The sequence below is a fragment of the Symphalangus syndactylus genome, chromosome 8 (assembly GCF_028878055.3).
Source record: "Symphalangus syndactylus isolate Jambi chromosome 8, NHGRI_mSymSyn1-v2.1_pri, whole genome shotgun sequence".
Lineage (NCBI taxonomy): Eukaryota > Metazoa > Chordata > Mammalia > Primates > Hylobatidae > Symphalangus > Symphalangus syndactylus.
In genome coordinates, this window is record NC_072430.2 from 138,301,750 (window position 1) to 138,325,324 (window position 23,575).

The 23,575-nt window shown below is 42.0% G+C and overlaps 1 protein-coding gene and 2 pseudogenes across 1 annotated transcript in view; all 3 read left to right on the forward strand.

The window, feature by feature from the left end:
- The window catches only part of UGT1A6 (UDP glucuronosyltransferase family 1 member A6), a 63,509-nt gene that overhangs the window by 8,936 nt on the left and 30,998 nt on the right, over positions 1–23,575 (forward strand). The gene's annotated exons all lie outside the window — the stretch shown is intronic.
- On the forward strand, positions 10,585–11,120 carry LOC129488613 (UDP-glucuronosyltransferase 1A3-like; annotated as a pseudogene).
- LOC129488614 (UDP-glucuronosyltransferase 1A3-like) lies at positions 18,931–19,466 on the forward strand (annotated as a pseudogene).

The following is a 23,575-nucleotide window of genomic DNA, read 5'->3' on the forward strand; positions in this document are numbered from 1 at the left end:
AGATCATGTTATCTACAAATAGAGATAGCTTTACTTCTTCCTTTCTAATAAGGATGACATTTATTTCTTTTGCTTATCTAATTGCCTTGGCTTGAACCTCTAGTATGGTGTTGAATAGAAGTGGAAAGAGGAGATTCTTATCTTGTTCTTGATCTTAGGTGGGGAAGCATTCAGTCTTTTAGCACATTAGGTGTTAACTGGAGATTTTTGGAGTAGATGCCCCCCACATTATGAGATTGAGGAAATTGTCATCTATTCCCAGCTCGGTGAGTATTCTTATCATACCTGAGGTGTTCGGTTTTGTCAAATGCTTTTTCTGTGTCTATTGAAATGAACATGGCTTTCTTTTTGGTCCCCTATTCTAGTGATATGTGTTAATTGATTTGCTGGTGCTAAACGAACCTGGTATTCCTAGAATAATCTCACATGATCATGTTGTATAATCCTTTTACATGTTACTGAATTTGGTTTGACAGCATTTTATTGAGGACTTTTGCATCATATCCATAAGAGATATTGGAAGTTTTATTTTCTTGTGAAGCCTTGGTCTGTGTTTGCTATCTGAATATTACTGGCCTTGTAGAAGAAACTGGGGAATGTTCTCTTCTTTTCTATTTTTTGGGAACGGTCTGTCAAGAATTGGTGTTCATTCTTTACATATTTGATAGAATTCACTAGTGAAGCTGTCTGGGCCTAGGCTTTTCTTGCAGGAAGTTTTAAAATTACTAATTTAATCTTTTTACCTGTTATGGCTTTATTTAGATTTTGTATTTCTTCTTGATTCAATTTCAGTAGTTTGTTTCTTTCTAGGAATTTGTCAATTTTATCTAAGTTATCTAATTGCTTGGCATAAAATGGTCCAGAGTGTTCCCTTATAATACTTTCTGTTTCTGTAAGGTTGGTAGTAATGTTCCCTCTTTCATTTCATATTTTTAGCAATTTGAGTCTTCTCTCTTTTTTCTTTGTTGATCTAACTTAAGGTTTATCAATTTTGTCTATATTTTCAAATAAACAATTTTGGTTTTGTTGATTTTTCTCTATTGCTTCTCTACTTCTGTGTCGTTAATTTCCCCTCTATTCTTTATTATTTTCTGCCTTCTTGCTTTGTGTTTAGTTTAGTTTCCTGGTGGAGAGACACCATTACACATGTTCCCTCTTTATTGCTAGTAATATTTTTTGTTTTAAGCTCTATATTATCTCACTTCATGATACTGTGTCATTAAAAAATAGTCCATTTTATCTGACATTAGTATAACCAGTCTGCATTTCTTTTGGTTGCTGTTTCATGATATATTGTTTTTCCACCATTTTACTTTGTAAAATTTAAGTTTTAAATATAAAGTTTTTTGTTTTTAAATCTCAAATGTATCTTCTGCAGACAAGATATTATTAGGCCTTGTTTTTAATCCAGTCTGATAATGTCTGTCTTTTAATTGAGTTGTTTAATCCATTCACATTTAATACTATTATTGATGTAGATGGATTTATGTCTACCATCATTTTTTCTTTTTTTTCTTTTTTGAGACAAAATTTCATTCTGTCACCCAGGCTGGCGTGCAGTGGTGTGATCCTGGCCCACTGCAACCTCCGCCTCCTGGGTTCAAGCGGTTCTCCCACCTCAGCCGCCCGAGCAGCTGGAACTACCGGTGTGCGCCACCATGGCTGGCTAATTTTTGTATTTTTTATAGAGACAGAGTTTTGCCATGTTGGCCAGTCTGGTCTCAAACTCCTGACCTCAAGTGATCCACCCACCTCAGCCTTTCAAAGTACTGGGATTACAGGTGTGAGCCACTGTGCCTGGCCCCATTTTACTTTTTATGTTCTATATCTCTCAAGTATTTATTTGTTCCTCTGTTCCGCCTTTATTGCTTTTTTTTTTGCATTGAGTGAATATTGTCTAGTGCAACGTGTAAAATCCTTTAATGTTTTTCTTTCCACTATTTAAAAAAGTTGTGTTCTGAGTGGTTGTTCTAGGGCTTAGCACATCAATTTTAACTTACCAGTATCTACTTCAGGTTTATACCAACTTAATTCCAGTTAAATATTGAAATGTCATTCCTATATAGCTCTATTTCCTTTCTCCCCTTTTTATGATATTATTGTTATACATGGTGCATCTATATATGTTACAAACTAAACAATACATGGTGAGAATATTACTTTATATAAATGCACATGCTTTCAAGAATCAGAGAGAAGAAAGAAGAGCAAGTATGTATTTATAGAGTTTGTTACGTTAACCTTTTTGTTTATCATTTTTGGTTCTTTTCCTTTGTTCTTGTGGATCTGAGTTACCTTATGGTATCATTTCTTAGCCCAACTTACCTTTGCTCCCAACTGCCTCCCTTGTGCTATTATTGTCAAATATATTACATTTCCGTATGTTATAGTCCCAACAATATAATTATATATATGTATATTGCTTTTTAGGCTTGCTTTTAAAATCAGTTAAGAGAATAGGGCCGGGCGCGGTGGCTCACTCCTGTAATCCCAGCACTTTGGAAGGCCGAGTCAGGTGGATCACCTGAGACCAGCCTAGATCAAGATCATCCTGGCCAACATGGTGAAACCCCATCTCTACTTAAAACACAGAAATTAGCCGGGTATGGTGGCAGGCGCCTGTAATCCCAGCTACTCGGGAGGCTGAGGCAGGAGAATTGCTTGAACCCGGGAGGCGGAGGTTGCAGTGAGCCAAGATCGTGCCATTGCACTCCAGCCTGGGGGACAAGAGCGAGACTTCATCTGAAAGAGAGAGAGAGAGAGAGACAGAGAATAAAGGGGAAGTATGCATTGGTACTGCCTTTTATAACTACATGATTACTATTATCAGTGCTTTTTTTCTGTATGAATTCAGATTATTCTATGAGGTCACTTGCTTTCAACCTGAAGAACTTCCTTTAGTATTTCTTGTAAGTTGAGTTTTCCAGCAACACATTCTCTCAATTTTTGTCTTATTACATGAGGTTTTGCTTTTATTTTGTTTGTGCCTTTAAAATGATACTTATTAGAGACTTGTCTTCAGAGGTGGCTCATAACTTATCCCTCAGAATTGCACATATTTTTTAGCAGACACACATGAGGCAAATTTAATGGTAATAAATACCTTTTTAAGAATCAGGGTGGGGAGATTACCTTCAGCTATGAAGAGCAGCTGATGATATTGCTTGTGGCAAGGGATAGAAATGGTTTATGGATCTGGGAAAGGCTCTGAAGAGAGAAAAAACTGAGTTGACAGTTCTAGGAAGTTGAAGGTCTTCTCACAAGTTGTAGTTGTGAGATAATATTCACAACCACTGGTATACAAATTCACTGGTATATTGTTATCTTTTAACACTCTGAGCAGGTAGGTCGGTAACAGATCAGCTGCATACTTTGAGTCTTAGTGCAAAATGCCCCTTGTTCAAAAATTATTAAGAATTTCAGGCCGAGTACAGTGGCTGAAGCTGAAGTGGGAAGCTGAGGCAGGCAGATCACTTGAGGCCAGGGGTTCAAGACTGCCCTGGCCAAAATAGTGAAACTCCTCCACTAAAAAGACAAAAAATTAGCTGGGCGTGGAGGTGCATGCCTGTGGTTCCAGCTACTCAGGACGCTGAGGTGTAAGAATCACTTGCACTTGGACCTGGGAGGCAGAGGTTGCAGTGAGCCGAGATTACGCCACTGCATGCCAGCCTGGATGACAGAGCTAGACTCTGTCTCAAAAAAAAAAAAAGAATTTCAGGACACTGACAGCAAAGTATTAAACAAAGCATGAGAACCTTCTAAATGTGGAATGTGGTGTGTCTGCCCAGGCTGCTCCTCCACAAAGCTGGCCCTGGCAGGGGCAAATGTGCAGTTGGGAGAGTGAGAGAACCAGGGCAGCTGGATTGCACAACCTCAGGGGTGGGCCCCAGGGCCAGGTGCTATGTAGATAGTGCCTTTTGGAACTATTCAAGCTGGTGACCCTGAAAAAACATTCTTCCAATTTAGGCTAATGTACAAAAGCAGAGGCCAAGTACATTTACCACTCAAACTTCACGTGGTCTTTCAGCCATAGACTTGGTCAGAGCAAATGACCGTTGAGGTTTCACCATAGGCTGGGTACATGAGGGTATCCAGGCTGGCGTGGTGCTGAGGATTTTACAGTGGCTTAGAAACACAGCTTTTTTTCTAGGTGTTTCTCAAACCTCAGGGTAAGAGTGGAGATGGGAGGTGGACCTAAGTATGTGATAAGAAGACTAGAGAAATCAGTGTTTCTACTGTCTGTGCCCCATCACTGTGGGTTTGTTTTCTACTCCCCACCCCACTCCTTCTTGTCACTGAAAAGTCATAGAATTCTGAAATCTCAGGGTTGACAGTGACTGTGAAGCAGAGTGCCCTACACTGGTACCCATCTCTGGGAGAGAAATACCATGCAGCATCTGGGTTGGGTTGCCAATCCCAGGGCAGGACTCTAAACACCTCGGCAGTCTCTACTAAGATTCCTGGACCTGGCACTTCCCAGCTCTGGTTGGAGGCATTTTACAATCCTAGCTGCCAGAGTATGAGTCTGGTGAGACGGAACGCTTGTGCAAGTCAGGCAAAGAAACTTGATTCTTCACAGATAGGCAGTAAGAATCAACAGGAACCTAGGATCCATGGTCAGCCAGCCCCCAAGGTAGAGGAAGCTGCTCAGGTGGACAGAGTCCCATCTGCATGTCCTCCACTTTGCACGGCAGCTGAGGGACCCCCAAAATACTCTGCGTTAGGTTTTCTACCCTGGAGGTCACTCCAGTTTATCAGCACCCAGACATCCATCCTGGGTGCCTGCCCTCCGTTCTATTCCCTTTCCTTCTTTTCTTTGACTTTTGTGATGATTATTTCTTTTGTGTTTTTTTCATCAGCATTTATTTTCAGTTCCTGGGCACACATGCAGGATGTGCAGGTTTGTTACATAACTAAACATGTGCCATGGTGGTTTGCTGCACAGATCAACCTATCACCTAGGTATTAAGCTCAACATCCATGAGCTATTCTTTTTGATGTTCTCCCTCCCTCGGCTATTTCTTTGCTTTTCTTTACAATTTGCCACCTAAATTTGCATCTCTAAATAATATAGATGATTTTACCTGTTTCGGTACTTAATATAAATAGAATTTTACTGTTTTTTTTTTTGTCTTGCCTTTTTTTTTTTTTTGGTTCAACCTTATGTTTGAGAGATTCATGATGTGTGTTTTTACAAGTTGTAGTTTGTGGATTGTCAGTACTGGATATATCCCATTGTATGAATACACCACAATTTTATTTATCCATTCTACTGTTGATGGGCTTTGGGTTGTATCTAGCTTTTCACTATTGTGAACAATGTTACAACGAACATTCTTTTACATTCTGAAACACGTGTGAGTGGGTTTTTAGAGTATATACCTAGGGGTGGAGCTGCTGCGTTGGAGGGTGTGCATATCATTAATTTAATAAGATGTAACTATTTTTCAGAGTGATTGTACATATCCCTGATTGCTAAGGCATTAGTTATGTACATGACTGATTATATTGAGGGTTTTAAAATATACTTATTGGTCATTTGGATTTTCTCTTTTGCCCATTCAAGTCTATCGCCCACTGGGTTGTCTACTCGAATTATGTATGCATTCTGGATACTAGTTCTTTGGCAGTTATAGGTATTGCAAATATCTTCCCCCACTCTGCACCTTGCTTTTTACTTTTATTCAAACGAATTAGAATAAACATCTTAGTATATGACTCACTGTGCTCCTGTGTGGGAGTTTCCATAGCGGAGTTGCCGGAAAATGGACTTACTGTGTCGTGCACATTTTAAATGTCATTAGGCATTAGCAAGTTATTCTTCCCTTAGCAATGTGTAAGTGTACACTTTCCTTCGTATCCTTGCCACATGTATTATTGTCAAACGCTTTTGGTTTTTGACAATCCATAGGTAAAAAATATCTCAAGGTTATTTGAATTTGCATTTCCCTTATTAATTTTTCATTTAAACGTCTTCTGTGTGTGTGTGTTTTCTTTTATCAAGTTGTTTCACCAGTGAAGATAAGAACTGGTATGTACCTTCTACATTTAATAGAACTGATGCAACTGGCTGAGCGTGGTGGCTCATGCTTATAATCCCGGCACTTTGTGGGGCTGAAGCAGGAGGATAGCTTGAGCCCAGGAGTTTGAGACCAGCCTAGGCAGCATAGTGAGATTCCTTCACTACAAAAAGTAAAAACTTAGCTGGGCATGGTAGCGCATGCCTGTAGGCCTAACTACTCAGAAGGCTGAGGTGGGAGGATTATTTGAGCCCAGGAGTTCAAGCTTCCAGTGAGCTATGTTTGCATCATTGCACCCCAGCCTGGGCAACAGAGCAAGACCCTGACCAACTCCCCACTCCCCCCAAAATCAATGCAACCTGTGATCACTTAATTTGGGCAACTTCCCCAAATTCTTGATTCAGTGAATTTGTTGCAGGGCTTTCTTTTTTAAGCTCTTTTATTGATTCACATACTAGAACAATCTCGGGGGATATCTGGTTAGGTATTGCTTGCTACAGAGCCAAACTATGTCACCAGAACCCATTTACATGTTTCCATTTCCTGTCTCTGTTTCCTTGGCCATGACTTCCTTCTCAGTCTCATAATACCCAATGAGCAGGGGCTTCAGCCTGAGTTCTTTTCCCAGGATTCCTAGTTAAAGTTCTTCTGCCTCATTGGCTCTAATGAAGTCACATGCCCATCTCTGAACTAATCACGGTGGCCAAGGGGATGAGACATGCTGATTGGTTGAGGCCTAGGTCACATGTTCTATCCTGAGCTGGTTGTGGATCCTCACCAGAAGTACATTTGAGAGTCTTGGGGAGGGGTGGCCACTGGGATGAGATAGGAAATAACTTGTCCACACTGCGAATTACCCTTCAAATTAATGATATTTTCTATTTAGATGTCAGATTTTTTGTTACTAGTTTGTCATATAAACCTATTACTATATAGATTTTTCTATGTCCTAATCTAAATGTCTTTTAATAATCTATGGGTGAACACTCAATAAGAATGTCCTCCAGAAAGGATGACCTGCCAACTTTTAAAGCAATCATTTTGGGGCTTATAAGTATTTAGTATTTGAAGTCTCTGTCTCTTACTCTCTTTTAGGAATTCTTTTTCCTACTGTGATATATGTAAGTACTTACAAATTTAAACTTAAAATTCAAAAAATATACCAGGATGTGAAAGAAGCATTATTAAATATAGGTGTTTTGCTGTGAGTGTTTCTCGGAATAGGTAGGGCTTTGTATGGTAGGTTTTGGTCTTTTGGTCAGCTTGGGAAAGTTTTATTCTTTTTTAATTGAATGATATGTTTTCAATTGCTGCTACTAAAATAAACATTATTGGAGTATTGTTTACATGCAATAAAGTGCACCATTTTACTTGTATATTTCTGAGTTGTAATGATTTTATTTACCTGTGCAACCATCACCACATTCAAGACATGGACCACCCCATTACCCAGTAACTTCCCTTCTGTCCTATCTCAGTCACCTAATAACTCCCCTCACCTTAGGCAACCTGGGTGGTTTCTGTTGCTGGATAATAGAATTGTCTTTTCTAGAGCTTCACCTGAATGGAATCATACAATTATGAATGAAAAACACACAGGTATACTCTTTCATGTCTGGCCTCTTTGGCTCAGCATAATGTCTCTTCAGATCCTTTCACGTTGTTGCATGTATCAACATTTCATTCCTTTTTATTTCTGAGTAGCATTTCGTTGTATAGCTATATCATCATTTGCTTATGCATTTATTTATTGATGGACATGTGGATAGTTTCCAGTTGTTGGCTATTATGAATAAAGCTGCTATGACTATTCGAGTACAAGTGTTTCTGAGGTTTCATTTTTCTTGGGTTAGTACTTAAAAGTGGGATTGTTGGGTTGCATGGTAGCTGTATGTATGACTTCATAAGAAACAGTTGAACTGTTTCCAAAGCAGTTACACAATTTTACATTCCTAACAGCAATGTATTAGAGTTCTGGCTGCTCTCTATTTCTGCTAAGACTTGCTATTTTTGGTCTTTTACGTTTTAGCCATCCTAATGGGTGTGTAGTAGAATTGCACTGGGTTTGAATTTGCATTTCTCTTATGACTGATGATGATCTTTCCATGTGCTTATTGATCATATGCCTGTTTTCTTTTAAAAGGTGCCCTTTCAAAATCTTCTGCACACTTTTATTGGTTTGTTTGTCTTCTTATATTTGAGTAGTGAGTTCTTTCCATATTCTGGATACAAGTGCTATGTCAGATAGTTGTGTTTCTGTTTACTTCTGGTGTGTGGTATCCTTTGTTTCACTTTTTAAAAAACAATGTCTTTCAAGGAGCAAAAGTCATAAGTTTTGATTAAGTCAATTTTAGCAAACGTTTTGTGTTTTGTACCCCTCGTGTCCTATCTAAGGAATCTTTGTCTACTAAAAGGTGTGAGGATTTGTTTCTATGTTTTTTAAAAAAGTTAAACAGTTTAAGTTTGTAGGTTTGGGTGGAAAGAGGTCTTTAGACCACTTAGTCTTTGTTTAGGTCTTTGTTTATGTCTCTGAGATTGGCAGAGGGGAATATACAATCATTCAGATCAGGCTATTGGGTGCCTTTTTCTATCTCTGAATTTTTCTGGGGTGAGCTCACTGACACCCATGGCTTCAACTACCACATATGCTGATGGCTCCAAGTCTATCTGTGCAGCCCAGACCCCTCCTCATCTCCAGACCCTGGAAGCTGATGCCTTGGGCATCTCCTCCTATTTCCCGGGCACCAGGAACGTGAGCTACTCCCTCTCCACAGTCCTGCTCTCCCCAGCGCTCCCATGTCTCTGAAGGCACCACCATCTTCCAAGATACATGGGCCTCCCCAGGGTCTAGGAGTCCTAGACGTGGGACCAGGAATTAGATGACATTGGTGTCTAAATAAAACACCACTGCATGGAGATAGAACAGGGGAGCCCTTTGAATGTGGCGAGAGCACCCTCCCAGGCGTGTTCCACCCTCACCCCGGGCTCATCAGGAGGGTGCTTAGGAGGCATACAGTTTTAAGGGGGTTGGAGGAATAGTTCAGAGGCCGAGATGTTGCACCCACAGCTGAGAATCCCTTTCTAACACTCTGTGTCCTCACGACTCCCCGGGAATCATCCTCCCCTGGAAAGTTCCCAAAGCCCTTGCAGACCTGCCTTCTCTGTGCCATCCTGCCTGCGCCCCCTGGTGGACAGCTCCATTCACTGCCTGTCCCATGGGTTCTGTCCAAAGGTGGAATCTGTTATCAATGTGGATTTCTAATGGGGTAACTTCCTCCCTAAGGGAAGCCTCAGCCTCACCAGCAATGGCAGACACGGCCAGGCATGTAGACACAGAGGAAGTGAGATAGAAAGTGTGCACAGCCCAGAGAGCCTGCCCACATCATCCTGGGGCGACCAGGACAAGGGGTCAGCAATCTTGCCAAGCACAAGTATGAGTGACTTTCTGGAGCAGGACGAGCCTCATGGGCTTGAGACCATTATGAGTGCTCAGGGTCTCTCCCTTAGAAAGGCACACGTTTAATTCTCCTTCTTGAAATTTGGACTAGGGCCCCCACACATTATTCTGTTCTGGAGGAACCATTCTTATCAGAACTTGGTGCTGGATTGACTTGGAGAAAAGCCTGACCATAATCCTCAAGATGAAATAAAGGCCTGGATGAATGGACACTTCAGTCTCTAAGCAGACTTGCAGAAGACTGGAGCCTTCGGCATTCAGAAGAGGAATTCAGACAGTGCAAGATCTGAGGCCAGGCTCCAGCTCCCCCGCTCCCTTGGTGAGCAGGAGCTCCCTGAACCCACCGTGGGTCCTTGCTAGGGTTGTCTTGCCCATGTGTGCTTTAGACAGCAGCACCGCTTCTTCCATGGTGTAGATGGAGAATCCTCAACAAAGCCTTCCCAAGAATCTGATCATCACATCTTGAGCTCAGCCTCCCTGCAGCTTTCTTTATATTGACAGCCACTTCAGAGAGAGTCCTCTGTGATCCTTACAAGAAATATCGTTGTGCAAAAAAAGACCAAAACTAGATAGCCAGCCTCCCCACTCGCTGTTTAAAGAAAGCTGGCTTAGCAATGTTGTCTGCTTTTTGGATGTGCTGTGTTACCCATATGTGGGAAGAAAGAGTTTTAAGAGTTAGCAAATAGGGTCACATCCAGCAGAGAGCATATGACTGGGGACTAGCGCAATGGTGACTCCTCAGACCTCAGTTGCTGCCTGATAAACGTGGTTAACAGAGAAGTAGGAGACAGTGACATGAAATGGGGGTTCACAGCCTTGTGTTGGGAATTGGATGAGAAACAAGAGCTTGAACTGGGATGTTCCCAGAGCGAGCACAGGGTCAGATGAGTTTTTCAAGATAAGAGTGATCGGTCTTTCCCAGGGTGGGGCCCATAATGCAAGACAATTATAGATTAACAGGTAATAAGTAACTGGAGGAGGGCACTCTGTCTTCAATTACATGTTGATTTGCTAGGTGTCTCAGTTACAAGGCAATTAAGACGAAGGAAATAATTCCAGGAGGCACAACGTGGGGTGGACAGTCAGCTGTCGGTGGCTTCTGCTGAGATGGCCACAGGACTCCAGGTTCCCCTGCCACAGCTGGCCACAGGACTGCTCCTTCTCCTCAGTGTCCAGCCCTGGGTTGAGAGTGGGAAGGTGCTGGTGGTACCCACTGATGGCAGCCACTGGCTCAGCATGCGGGAGGCCGTGCGGGAGCTCCATGCCAGAGGCCACCAGGCGGTGGTCCTCACCCCAGAGGTGAATATGCACATCAAAGAAGAGAACTTTTTCACCCTGACAACCTATGTAATTCCATGGACCCAGGAGGAATTTGATCACCTTGTGCTGAGCCACACTCAATGGTTCTTTGAAACAGAACATCTTCTGAAGAGATATTCTAGAAGTATGGCAATTATGAACAATATGTCTTTGGTCTTTCATAGGTCTTGTGCGGAGCTACTGCATAATGAAGCCCTGATCAGGCACCTGAATGCTACTTCCTTTGATGTAGTTTTAACAGACCCTGTTAACCTCTGCGGGGCGGTGCTGGCTAAGTACCTGTCGATTCCTACTGTGTATTTTTTGAGGAACATTCCGTGTGACTTAGACTTTGAGGGCACACAGTGTCCAAATCCTTACTCTTATATTCCTAAGTTACTAACGACCAATTCAGACCACATGACATTCCTGCAAAGGGTCAAGAACATGCTCTACCCTCTGGCCCTGTTCTCCCTTTGCCATGCTCTTTATGCTCCCTATGCAAGCCTTGCCTCTGAGCTTTTTCAGAGAGAGGTGTCAGTGGCGGATCTTCTCAGCCATGCATCTGTCTGGCTGTTCCGATGGGACTTTGTGATGGAATACCCCAGGCCGATCATGCCCAACATGGTCTTCATTGGGGGCATCAACTGTGCCAACAGGAAGCCACTATCTCAGGTCTGTATTGGTGCCTTCATCCAATCAATGTTCCAGGCAAAACACTTTCTAAAAAATGTATTTACTTACAAGTGCTTCCATATCTACTTATATTTCCAAAGATTTTATCTTTGCTTCTTTGTCGTAATAGTCTTCAGTGAGATAAACTGTTGAGGGGCTTAGTGTATTTCAAGTTTTCAGTGGTCATTGAGAGGAAGAAGAGGCACGGACGAGGGTCTGTCAAAGGATGGACAAGGACTGCTGTGACTCATGGACACTGTTCGTAAAGGCACCATCTTCATGGTTGTGCATGTCCTTCAGCTGGGCAGGATCAGGGACACTACATTCAGAACTGATCCATCCTGGGGTTTTTGCTTGCCTGATTTTCAGTGGAACGATGATGCAACAGTAAATTACAATTGCAGACATGATAATTTTTCGTGGTCCCGTCTTGCAAAAGATAGAAAGGTGACCACAGGAGACTTAAGCACTCACAGTAAAGTGGAAGTGTCAAAGAGGTTGACTCAGTTGAGTGGAAGTGGGACAGTGAAGGTGGGATGGATGCATTGCATGTGATCAGAGAATGAAACATGGAGTTCAGTTTCCAGAGAGTGATCTGTCCTGAGAAAAGTTTTTCTGACCAGGGGTTTGGGGTCTGGTGTATGATGGGGGGACATCGTAGAGTTTGGAAGGTACGGTGATGGTTGCATGTCAAAAGGGTCTTCTTCTACTTGGAATGCTGAAATTATCAAGAGTGGGTGGAAGGGACTAGGGAAGAGATAAGACTGTGAATCTATAAGCCCAGTGAAGCTGGGACCAGTGATGAATGGACATGTGTCCAAGAAGGGAAGGGTTTCTCTGGAGGGGCTGAGCACATCACCAAACCCACCCTATTCCACTCCAGGTTTCTATAGTGGGATCTATTCTTTTTCCAAAAATTTCAGAGGTGGCTTTCATTAATACAGAATATTTGGGTTTCATTGAAATAGTACTCTGGGATGTGAAAAACCAAATTCACACACCGATGAATTTGGTTTCTTAATCCATTGAGGGAGCCATCCTTTTTTTTTTTTTTTTACTTGAGACTGAGCCTCACTCTTTCACCCAGGCTGCAGGGCAGTGGCCCAATCTCAGCTCACTGCAACTTCCACCTCCCAGATTTAAGAGATTCTCCCGCCTCAGTCCCCTGAGTAACTGGGACTGCAGGCATGTGCCACCGCTCCTGGCAATTTTTTTTTTTTTTTTAGTAGAAATGAGGTTTCACCATGTTAGCCAGGCTGGTCTTGAACTCCTGACCTCATGTGATCTGCCTGCCTCGGCCTCCCAAAGTGCTGGGATTACAGGCATGAGCCACCAAGCCCAATGAGGGAGCCATCTTTCTTGTGAGAGAATTGAGCCCTTTTTTGTCATATTCACTGAATTTATATGAACTTCCATGAGTTTAGGTCCTTTGTATTCTTATTTCTGTACTTCTTTTTATTAGTGTAGGTATTATTGCAAAGGACACTAAACTTTATTTTAGTTTTTGATCAAACCACAAGATATTTGTTCTACTTGTTTTCTTTTCCCCTTATGCAATGTAGTTACTGAATTATAAAAAATATATATGTTCTTTAGATTTGTAAAAATGTGAAAAATTAGGAAGGCATTTGAATAGTGATTGTGGCTCTTTTCTTCTGGTTTTTCACTATGAATATATTCTTTAGACTGAACTGCACTGGCTTAAATCTTCACTCTCATTTTTCTAGCTATGTGACCTAGGACAGGTACCCTAAGCATTGTGGTTTTAATGTTGTTATAGTGAGCACCCAATAAATATTATCTGTTATCATTCTTATTATTTTAGTTTAATTGCATTTATTTTATGCTGAATTTATTCCAGAGCCATAGGTATTTTTTTTCTTCAGTTTCTTCTGGGATAACTTTTTCTTTTGTGCAACCTCATCCTCAGGTTTAGGAACAATTTGTTCCTTATCAGTAAAGATCATCTTGATGTGGCAGTGGGGGGTCATGTAAGGGTTAATCCAATAATGAGCTCTGCAAGACGCATGGCTCATCTTGGATGCTTTGTTTACTAGGATAAGCTTAATGATGAGAGAATCTACATCTAAATTCTTATATTCAGCATTATTCTCTGCATTTTAAAGCATGCACAGCAAAAATCCAGCACCCTATTTGGGCCACCGACCTTGTGTCCAGCCCCACTGTTCGGCCCTGGGCACACTTGCCAGCCCCTCCATTGCAACATCGAAATGGTACACACTGCTTCCATAAAGTGACATCCTTCAGACACTTGGTGGCTCTTTGTATATGCATACATTGATGGCCGCCTGGGTAGTTTCACGAATGTCCTTTAAGTGAACAGGAAAACTGAAACCTCTTGAATTGCATGATTTTGTGGTGTTTCTGGGTCAATAAAGAAGAATTTTCACAGATCACCTTAGGCCTCTTAGAGGAAGAGCTATCATCATCATTAGTAGAGTTTAAAAGACTCCTGCAGGACAAGATGTGTCACCTGGAGACCTTTGCCATGTTCGTGCCAATTTACTGAGTGCATGAAAGATCATTTACACCAAAATCTTTATCATGTGTTAGCTGTGATAGGTGTGCCATTATCATTTCTATTACATTAATTTCGTTTGTTATTTTGTCACCCTTACTTACTTGGTTTGGTTGACCCTTAGATTTGAAATTTTTCTACAAATACACAAGACCAAAGTTGAAATCTTACGTTTTTTCTCCCTCTCTTTCTCCTTGATTTAAAGTTTATGATAGGTTGAATTATTTGACTGGTCTTCTCAAAGAAATAACTGTGGAATTTGTATATTCTTTTTACTGTTTCATTTTCCATTTCATTAATTGCAGCTTATTTTTGCCTTAATGATTTCATCCTAGTTTCTTTTGGTTGATTTGTAGCTGCTTTTGCAACTTCGTTAGAGGACTATTACACTTCTTTACATTTGATTTTTCTTAATGAAGCATTGAGGGCTCGAGTAAAAGATTTCTTTTACTTAGGTTTTGGTAAAAATTGCTGTTCTTTTCATTGCTTTTAGATAATTTAAATATCAGTTTTTAAATTTCTCCTTTGACGCAGTGACTGTCTATAAGGCTGTTACCTAATTCTGATATCGTTAATAATTTTGTAGTCATCTCCCTCTTATTTTTTCTAGTTATTTTGTATTATAGTAAGAATGTTTCTTATGAAGACACTACTTAAAAAATTCTTAATAGGTTACCTTGATGGTCTCATACAGAATTGTCCAATAGAAATATAATGTAAGCCACATACATAATTTAAACTTTTCTAGTGGGCATGTTAGAAACCAGCAAAAAGAAACCACTGAAATTAATTTTACTAATGCATTGTTTAACCAGGTAGATCACAAATATTATCCTTTCAACATATATTCAATATAAGATTATGACTTAACTATTTGACATAGTTTTTTCTTGTTAAGTCTTCAAAATCTAGCATATATCTGACACTTACAGCATATCTCAATTTGGAATAGCCACATTTCAAGTGCTCAATAGTCATATGTAGTTAGTGGCTACCATATGGTCAATGTTTACAAATGTTCCATGGACACAACTAAAATTCTATCTTTTGAATTTTTTTTTTCTTTTTTGAGAATGAGTCACGCTCTGTTTCCCAGGCTGGAGTGCAGTGATGGGATCTCGGCTCATTGCAACCTCCACCTCCCAGGTTCAACTGATTCTCCTGCTTCAGCCTCCCAAGTAGCTGGGACTACAGATGCACAGTACCACACCCAGCTAATTTTTTTTTTTTTTGTATTTTTTGTGGAGATGGGCTTTCATCATGTTGGTCAGGCTGGTCTCACACTCCTGAATTCTAGTGATTCACTAGCCTCAGCCTCCCAAAGTGCTGGGATTACAGGCACGTGCCACCACACTGGGCCAATTTTTTTTATCTTTTAAAAAACCCTCTACTGAACCTGCCCAATTCTGGGAAGGATGTCTTTTTAAAAAATCCCCTTACATAACAAATTCTGCTCCAGTTATATTTTGGCTCTTGAATAGGTTTTGCTTTATACATAGTGATTAGATTGGTGCATGTAGGTTTGAGACTTACATTTTCTTCACATAGTTTGCTGTTATCATTAAATGATAATCCTTAAAATCCATTTTATCTGATACCAGTATTGCTACTCCTATGTTTTTTTTTTAATTCCCCATCTCTTTTAATTTGGAAATGATTTGTAGGCAGGTGGGTGGCTCACACCTGTAATTTCAGCCCTTTGGGAGACTGATGCAGGAGGATTGTTTGAGCCCAGGAGTCTGAGAGCAACCTGGGAAACGTGCTGAGACTCCATCTCTACAAAAAGTCAAAAAATTATCCAGGTGTGATGGTGCACACCTGTGGTGCCAGCTACTCAGGAGGCTGAGGCAGGAGGATCACTTGATCCCAGGAGGTGGAGGCTGCAGTGTGCCATGTTCATGCCACATCACTCCAGCCTGAGTGACAGAGTGAGGCCCCATTTCAAAAAAATAAAAATTTCGCTGGCATGTGGAAATGTTGTTTAAAAAGTTTAGAAAACATTTTTAAAAACTCCAATATGAAAAGCTGGGTGCAGTGGCATGCGCCTGTGGCCCCAGGTACTTGGGAGGCTCAGGTGGGAGGATCATTGAGCTCAGGAGTTTCAGCATCTGTGGTTTTTCGATTTATTTATTTAAAACACAACAAAAACCAAAATTGCTTCAATCTTATAGTTTCCTTTGATGTCAGCATTCTGATTCTGTCCATTCTTAATCTTATTCTTTCCATTGAATGTAAGCTCATTTATTTAACAGAAATTTCCTCTTTCCTATTAATTTTGGAATTTCATGGTACTTTTCCACTTTTAGGGAGATGCAATGCAGCGTCTTCAAGTCTCCCACTCTTACGCCTGTTTCCTTCACTTGTAAGAGTGCTTGTGATTTCGTTGTCCTGCCCAGATACCCAGGACAATCTCCCCGTCTTAAAACTCTTAATTTAATCACATCTGTGAAGTCTCTTCCACCTGTAACGGAACATGTTCCCGGGTTTGAGGAAGTACAATGTAGATACTTTTGTGGGGCTGTGATTCTGCCTACGACAGACACTAAGCTTAAAGTGAAACCCACATCTTATTCAAGTCTTCGAGGTTTTCCTCTATTCGGCCATTTAAATTTAATTTTTGTTCCTGTCCTCCACAGTCTTCTATTCTCCAGGCTTCAGAGCTATCAGCTTACCATTCAATTATCTCCTTTTTTCCTGATCTTCCTTTTCTCATTTTTAAAAAACAATACCTTTCAAAGAGCAAAAGTTTTAGATTTTGATGAGGTTCATTCTAGCAAAATTTTATCATTTGTTGTTTTTGTACCCTAAGAAATCTTTACCCTAAGATGTGAAGATTAGTTTCTGTGCTCTCTTACAAACGTTAAAGAATTCCAGTTTGTATGTTTAGGTCTGTGAGATTGGCAGAGGGGAACAAGACCACACAGATCAGTCTTTCAGGTTGCTTTTTTCTGTTTCTGGACTTTGCTGGGGTGACCTCACTGATACCCATGGCTTCAACATATGCGGATGGCTCCAAGTCTATCTGTGCAGCCCAGACCCCTCCTCATCTCCAGATCTTGGAAGCTGATGCCTTGGGCAGCTCCTCCTGTTTCCCAGGCACCAGGAGCTCCTCCCTCCCCACAGTCCTGCTATCCTTAGGGCCCCTAGGTGTCTGGAGTACCACCATCTTCCAAGGTACATGGGCCTCCCCAGGGTCTGGGAGTCCCAGACATGTGACAAGAAATCAGATGACTTCACTGTCTAAATAAAACACTACTGCTTGGAGGTAGAACATGGGAGCCCATGAATGTGGGAAGAGCACACTGCCAGGTGTGTTCCACCCATCACCTGGGCTCATCAGGAGAGTGCTTAGGAAGCATATAGTTTTAAGGGGGTTGGAGGAATAGTTCAGAGGCTGAGCTGTTGCACCCACATCTGAGAATCCCTTTCTAGTGCTCTATGTCCTTACAAATCCCCAGGAATCATCCTCTACTGGAGAGTTCCCAAAGCCCTTGCAGACCTTCCTTCTCTGTGCCATCCTGCGTGTGCTGCCCTTGAGCTGAGTGTCCCCCTGGTAGACGCTTCCATTCACTGCCTGTCCCATGGATTCTGTCCAAAGGTGGAATCTGTTATCAATGTGGATTTCTAATGGGAGTAATTTCCTCCCTAAGGGAAGCCTCAGTCTCACCAGCAATGGCAGACATCGCCAGGCAAGAAGACACAGAGGCAGTGAGATAGAAAGTGCACACCCCAGACAGCGGGCCCACATCATCCTGAGGCGAACAGGACAAGGTGGCATCAGCAATCTTGTGAGCACAGCATATGCAGGAGTGACTTTCTGGAGTAGGATGAGCCTCACTGGGCTTGAGACCCTTGTGAGTGCTCAGGGTCTCCCCCTTAGAAAGGCACACATTTAATTCTCCATCTTGAAATTTGAACTAGGGCCCCCACAAATTATGCAGCCTGTTCTGTTCCGGAGGACCCATTCTTATCAGAACTTGGTGCTGGATTGGCTTGGAGAAAAGCCTGAGCATAATCCTCAGGATGAAATAAAGGCCTGGATGAATGGACACTTCAGTCTCTAAGCAGACTTGCAGAAGACTGGAGCCTTCGGCATTCAGAAGAGGAATTCAGATGGTACAAGATCTGAGGCCAGGCTCCAGCTCCCGCGGTCCCTTGGTGAGCAGGAGCTCCCTGAACCCACTGTGGGTCCTTGCTAGGGTTGTCTTGCCCATGTGTGCTTTAGACAGCAGCACCTCTTCTTCCATGGTGTAGATGGAGAATCCTCAACAAAGTCTTCCCAAGAATCTGATCATCACATCTTGAGCTCAGCCTCCCTGCAGCTTTTTTTATATTGACAGCCACTTCAGAGAGAGTCCTCTTTGATCCTTACAAGAAATATCCTGGTGTGAAAAACGACCAAAACCACATAGCCAGTCTCCACGTTGTTTAGAGAAAGCTGGCTTAGCAATGTTGTCTGTTTTTTGGATGTGCTGTGTTACTCATACATGAGAAAAAAGTTTTAAGAGTTAGCAAATAGGGTCACATCCAGCAGAGAGCATATGACTGGGGACTAGGGCAATGGTGACTCCTCAGACCTCAGCTGCTGCCTGATAAACGTGGTTAACAGAGAAGTAGGAGGCAGTGACATGAAATGGGTGTTCACAGCCTTGTGTTGGGAATTGGATGAGAAACAAGAGCTTGAACTTGGATGTTCCCCAGAGCGAGCCCAAGGTCAGATGAGTTTTTCAAGATAGACTTGATTGGTCTTTTCCAGGGTGGGGCCTACAGTGAAAAATAATGATAGATTAATGGTTAATAATTAACTAGAGGAGGGCACTCCGTCTTCCAATTACATGTTGATTTGCTAAGTGGCTCAGTGACAAGGTAATTAAGACGAAGAAAGCAAATGTAGGAGGCACAGCATGGAGCAGAGTCAGCTGTTGGTGGCTTCTGCTGAGATGGCCACAGGACTCCAGGTTCCCCTGCCACGGCTGGCCACAGGACTTCTGCTTCTCCTCAGTGTCCAGCCCTGGGTTGAGAGTGGAAAGGTGTTGGTGTTGCCCACCGATGGCAGCCACTGGCTCAGCATGCGGGAGGCCTTGTGGGAGCTCCATGCCAGAGGCCACCAGGCGGTGGTCCTCACCCCGGAGGTGAATATGCACATCAAAGAAGAGAACTTTTTCACCCTAACAACCTATGCCATTTCGTGGACCCAGGATGAATTTGATCACCTTGTGCTGGGCCACATTCAACTGTACTTTGAAACAGAACATTTTCTGAAGAAATTTTTCAGAAGTATGGCAATTTTGAACGATATGTCTTTGGTCTATCATAGGTCTTGTGTGGAGCTACTGCATAATGAGGCCCTGATCAGGCACCTGAATGCTACTTCCTTTGATGTAGTTTTAACAGACCCTGTTTACCTCTGCGGGGCAGTGCTGGCTAAGTACCTGTCGATTCCTACTGTGTATTTTTTGAGGAACATTCCATGTGATTTAGACTTTAAGGGCACACAGTGTCCAAATCCTTACTCTTATATTCCTAAGTTACTAACGACCAATTCAGACCACATGACATTCCTGCAAAGGGTCAAGAACATGCTCTACCCTCTGGCCCTGTCCTTCCTTTGCCATGCTCTTTATGCTCCCTATGCAAGCCTTGCCTCTGAGCTTTTTCAGAGAGAGGTGTCAGTGGCGGATCTTCTCAGCCATGCATCCGTCTGGCTGTTCCGAGGGGACTTTGTGATGGAATACCCCAGGCCGATCATGCCCAACATGGTCTTCATTGGGGGCATCAACTGTGCCAACAGGAAGCCACTATCTCAGGTCTGTATTGGTGCCTTCATCCAATCAATGTTCCAGGCAAAACACTTTTTAAAAAAATGTATTTGCTTACAATTGCTTCCATATTTACTTATCTTTCCAAAGATTTCATTTCTGCTTCTCATTGTCATAATAGCCTTCAGTGAGATAAACTGTTAAGATTCTCTAGTAGCGAATTTCAGGTTTTAAATGGTCACTGAGAGGAAGAAGAAGTAGACACCAATGTTTTTAAAAGGATGGACAAGGACTGGTGTGACTCATAGAGACTGTTGGTTTGTAAAGGCACCATCTTCATGGTTGTGCATGTCCTTCAGCTAGGTAGGAACAGGGACACTACATTTGGAACTGATCCATCCTGGATTTTTTGCTTGCATGATTTTCAGGGGAAAGACGATGCAAGAGTAAATTACAGTTGTTGACGTGATAATTTTTAGTGGTCTCGTCTTGCGAAAGATAGAGAGGTGACCACAGGAGACCTAGGCACCCACAGGAAGTAGAAGTGTCAAAGAGGGTGACTCAGTGGAAGTGGGGTAATGAAGTTGGGATGGATGTCTGTGATTAGAGAATGACACATGAAGTTCAGTTTCCAGACAGGGATCTGTGCTGACAAGACATTTTCTGGTGAGGATTTGGGGTCTGGTGCACGATGTGGGGACATCTCAGAGTTCGGAAGGCACAGTGATAGTTGCATCTCAAATGATTCTTCTACTTGGAATGCTGAAATCATCAAGAAATGGTGGAAAGGGCTAGGGAGGAGATAAGACTGAATCTATAAGCCCAGCGAAGCTGGGGACAGTGATGAATGGATATGTATCCAAGAAGGGAAGCATTTCTCAGGAGAGGCTCATCACATCACCAAACCCACCCTATTCCACTCCAGGTTTCTATAGTGGGATCTAGTCTTTTACCAACAATTTCAGAGGCAGCTTTCATTAATCCAGAATATTTGGGTTTCGTTGAAATGGTACCCTGGGACCTGAATATCGTTTCTTATTCCTTGCTGTGCCATGTACGTCATGAGAGAATCAGCCTTTTTATGTCATATTCACCGAATGTATATGAACTTCCATGACTTTAGATCCTTTTGTATTCTTATTTCTGTACCTTTTTTATTAATGTAGGTATTATTGCAAAAGACTCTAAGCTTCATTTTTCTTTTTTGATCAAACGACATGATGATTTTTTTATTGGTGGTTTTCCCCCTTATGCAATGTAGTTATTCAATTATAAAATACGTGTTTATTTAGATTTGTAAAAATGTTGAAAAGTGGGATGGCATTTAAATAGTGACTGTTGTCCTTCCAGTTTTTTTTTATTATTATACTTTAAGTTCTAGGGTACATGTGCACAACATGCAGGTTTGATACATAGGTATACATGTGCCATGTTGGTTTCCTGCACCCATCAACTCGTCATTTACATTAGGTATTTTTCCTAATGCTATCCCTCCCCTAGTCCCCCACCCCACAACAGGCCCTGGCGTGTGATGTTCCCCGGCCTGTGTCCAGTGTTCTTATTGTTCAATTCCCACCTATGAGTGAGAACATGTGGTGTTTGGTTTTCTGTCCATGTGATAGTTTGCTGAAAATGATGGTTTACAGCTTTGTCCATCTCCCTGCAAAGGACATGAACTCATCCTTTTTTATGGCTGCGTAGTATTCCGTGGTGTATACGTGCCATATTTTCTTAATCCAGTCTATCATTGATGGACATTTGGATTGGTTCCAGGTCTTTGCTATTGTGAATAGTGCCACAATAAACATATGTGTGCATGTGTTCTTAGAGTAGTATCACTTATAATCCTCTGGGTATATACTCAGTAATGGTATGGCTGCGTCAAATGGTATTTCTAGTTCTAGATCCTTGAGGAATTGCCACACTGTCTTCCACGATGGTTGAACTAATTTACACTCCCACCTAGAAAGGTAAGCTGTTGTGTGAATGATTTCCCAAGATGGAGAAGTCTCTCTACCTGTTTGGAGACAGAAAGTGGAATCAGAGGAGAAGAAGATGATGGATAGAAAGGATCATTCCCTCTTCCAGATGCTTTCCAGTGTGTGATGTCAGCTGAACTAAAATCAGCTGTGTTGAGCTCCAGCCAGAAAAAAAAGTCTGGCATATTGTTTTTTTGGAACCTAATGAAATGGTCACAGGTCTCCAGGTCTCTTAGGGCTCACTGGGTCATGCCTTTCCTTGCCCAGTGTACTTGGTGGAAGGTACAAGTGTTTCTATGGAGGGTATTCATTTTAGGGATTTCAAGAGGGTCATCTTTGCACCACAGGAAATGCCCCCTTTTTCCACTCTGAAAACCTTATTAAACCCTTGTATAAAAGATGAATACCCACATACAGGCTCTAGCACTGTTCTGTTTTTGAGCTGAGACATTTTAAAAAGAGATTTTTCAATTCCAAAAATTCTTTAAATAAAATGCCCTTGCTGGGACAACATAGTGGGTCAACATTGTTTCCATCTCTACAAAAAGTTTTTTTTTTAATTAGCTAGGTGTGATAGCATTTCTGTAGTCCTAGCTACTAGGAATGCTGAGGAGGAAGGATCACTGGAGCCCAGGAATTCGTGGTTACAGTGAGGTATGATCTTGCCTAGGTAACAGCTACAGAGTGAGACCCTGTCTTTAAAACAAACAGACAAACAATCAAGCTTTACACTTCTGTAAAAGCAACACTTTCCATTTATGACAGCACTAATCCAGGATATATCAAAACTGAACTTGTGTTTGCTTTCAACTGTTAAAACTAGCCAGAGTTGTTACAGACCCACTACCTCTGAGTGACACTGGTGTGCCACTCTTTGCTGACCACTGAACAATGGGATTTATGTAACCAATCGTGTAGATACACACCAACTCATTCTACTCTACCCAGAGTGGTGATTTCCATCACACAAAACCACCATGAAACTGCCCGTGCCTTTCTACCACTTTGAAACTCCTTTCATTCCTGAACTGCTCCAAAAGCAAACCTACTCAGCAAACTACTCAGTGAGTATCTTCACACATGTAAGTTCCCTCGTCTGGTGTACAAAAAACTGAACTCATTTTTCAAAAGCCCTGACAGTCTGTCTTATTCTGATACTTCTTGTATGGTTATTGTATAAGAACCAACTACCCAGGCACCTCAGAGCATGTTGATTTCAGAGTTCAGTGTCAGACCCCATGTGCCCCTGTGGGATGGTGCCAGCTGACTGCCATGTTCCTGCTGTTTATTGCTTGGGTGCCATTACATGCAGAGTGGACTCTGAGGGTTCTAAAGCATATCCAAACCCATTATCACAGTCTTTTTGGTTAATGATGTGTTCAGGCCATGATTTTTCTGTAAAAAATTACCAGCATGCTGCTCTTAATTTTTTTCAGCCTGCCTAGTTCAGTTGTCCTTTTGCTCTCATGCCTTACGCAAACCCTTCCTCAGAGGTGACCCTAGAAGATGGGACCCTTTGTGATGGACTACCCCAAGGCAACATGCCCCAAAAGGTCTTCGTTTGGGGCATAACCTGTGCCAACAGAAAGGTACTTTCTCGTTGTTTACGGTGCCTCACCCCCAAAATATTACAGATACACTTGGCTTTCATCAACCTAATTTGATATGTTCCAAGCACAGCAATAGGATAGTTCTGTGTGGCCTTATGGAGATCCTTTTTTTACATTTCCAGGACCTACTGCCAAGATCAGCTTGGTCGTGGAGACCCTAACCCAGCAGTGCTAGAGGAATTAAAGACTAACACACAGAAATATAGATTGTGGAGTGGGAAATCAGGGGACTCACAG